Genomic DNA, 2235 nt, shown 5'->3' on the forward strand with positions numbered 1-2235 from the left:
TTTAGTTTATTTTACTTCGCGTTTTGTGCCTCTTGGCTAATTTGCAAAGATGGGAATGAGTGATGAAATGATGAAATTGATGAATGGACATTCACAAACAACCAAGCCCGACCGGGATTCGAACCCGGGACCCTTGGCGTCGCAGCGCGATGTGCTAACCACTTTTTTTTTTTTTATATAAAAAGGAATACCCCCTACACGGAGGTATACCCAACCATTCACTCTTTTTCTCACTTTTACACTTTTCAATTCTTACATTTTCTTTGTTTCTTATCAACTGGACGAACACAAATACCCATGCCTTACCCGGGACTCGAACCCATAACCCCTGGCGTTGTAGCGCGCTCTGCTAACCACTTCGCCACGGAGGTCGACAGCACTCGGCCACAGGGTCGGGCTATAATGCATATGCATATTATTAATTAATGCATATGCATATTATTAATTAAACATACCGAAAGTATCCCATGATGTTTACTCTTTACAATCTTGCTTTGCTCGTTCGGCGTCCTCTTTACCTCACCACATGCCCCCTGCCCCCTCCTGTTCTAACAGAAAATATGCATGTATAATTTTAATAGTTCTATGTAGCGAGTGAGTTCCAAATTCTGCTGGTGTTTTCAAATCTCTGTTTAAACGATGATTCACAAACTGAAATAAAGTAATGAAACTCGATATATTTAGAGCATGGCCATGAAGACGTTAAAATATAGTGGGAAGTTGGGATGCACGTTTGATGGATACCTGATATTGCTTTTGAATGAAATCGGTCAAGGAATTTCATATTGAAGTCTTCAACGAATGAGCAAAGCAAGATTGTAAAGAGGAAACATCATGGGATACTGTCGCTATGTTTAACTAATAATATGCATAATCAGTTTGCAGAAAATTGTTCTAAAAATTTCCTTGCTCGCTTCGCTTGGCGGTGTCATAAATGATTTGAGTCATATTATATCTGTATTTATCACTACTACTTCAGACAGGCAAGTGCACGCACACCCATGCAATGCATTCTCACTGATATTTCAATTGGGCAGCCCCAAATTGAACTCCGAGTTACACCTACGGCAAGAACGATACAAATACAGATAAAATATTGCGCAAGTGTTCCTAATTTCTTTATAACTAGCTTTAGAATTGCATGAAATGATTCCTGGTAATAATATGTTAAAATTTTGTATTTTTTAATGTCATTCCTTGTGTTTTGTCTAACGATTGATTAAATCAAGTACTGAACATTATCGGAAGGAAAGCAATACTCGAAATGTTAAACTGAAATGTTAACATTAATCTATTTTCCATCTTTTGTTTTCTTAAATGTTACGTGAAGGGAAGGGGGGGTTAATCTCTAGAAACATCCTTGAAGAAATTGAATTAGGGCGAACATTTTTAAAACGGTCCAAAATATGCACTTATCTTCCCCAAACTTACACCCCCCCAAAATTTCCCAACACCCCCCCAAGGGAAAAATCCTAGATAAACCCCTGAGCCTCAAGACGGCATTATTATCATTTTAAAGATGGCACATCCTTCACACACTTGCCCTCTGGAAGCTAAAAGTTATAGAAGTTCTCCTCCATATAAAAATCACCAGGAAGTTTACGAATAATGAGGAAGTGCGACAACGGCAGATGGGTGAAAAGAATTTCGAAGTGGCTCATAAGTGACTTTAAGTGCATCCCAAAGATTCTTCTTCTTGAGGTATACAGGTGGTAACTCAGGTTTGAAAATATATGGGTCTGTGCTAAAATGCATCAAACTTATGAAACCCTATATGCAAAAATCAGTGGCGGCGATTGGGGGGGGGGGCCGTTGCCCCCCCTCAGTTTTCGCCACTTTTATTCCCGCAAAGGGAAAGGTACTGTCTTTTGCCCCCTGTTTAGCACTTTGCCCCCCCCCTAGTTAAAACAAATTAGGATCTTCATTTGATCGTCCGTCACATTTTGCTTGCATATTAATTATGTTATTGTGGTCATTATTCTTTTACGTGCAAAATCAAGAGAAGTGGCAACTTCCTGAGAGAAGTTATGGAACTCGATGAACATAACAACGGACATGCTTCAGAACTGCACGGGACCCAAAAGAAGTTATATCCGACATTGGTTCCTTATTTTCGAAATTGCCTTATCATGATCTTTAAAAAATGAAGAACGAAAAATTTCTGCCCCGGGTGAGGATCGAACTCACGACCTTAAGATTATGAGACTTACGCGCTGCCTACTGCGCTACCGAGGC

The 2235-nt window shown here is 39.7% G+C and overlaps 1 non-coding gene across 1 annotated transcript; it reads right to left on the reverse strand.

The window, feature by feature from the left end:
* Positions 1 to 2162: 2162 nt before the first annotated feature.
* On the reverse strand, positions 2163 to 2235 carry TRNAM-CAU (transfer RNA methionine (anticodon CAU)). The gene has a single exon. It is a non-coding gene; the product is annotated as a tRNA-Met (tRNA).

This window comes from Lepisma saccharinum, chromosome 9 (assembly GCF_977018435.1).
Source record: "Lepisma saccharinum chromosome 9, izLepSacc3.1, whole genome shotgun sequence".
NCBI classification, from domain to species: Eukaryota; Metazoa; Arthropoda; class Insecta; order Zygentoma; family Lepismatidae; genus Lepisma; species Lepisma saccharinum.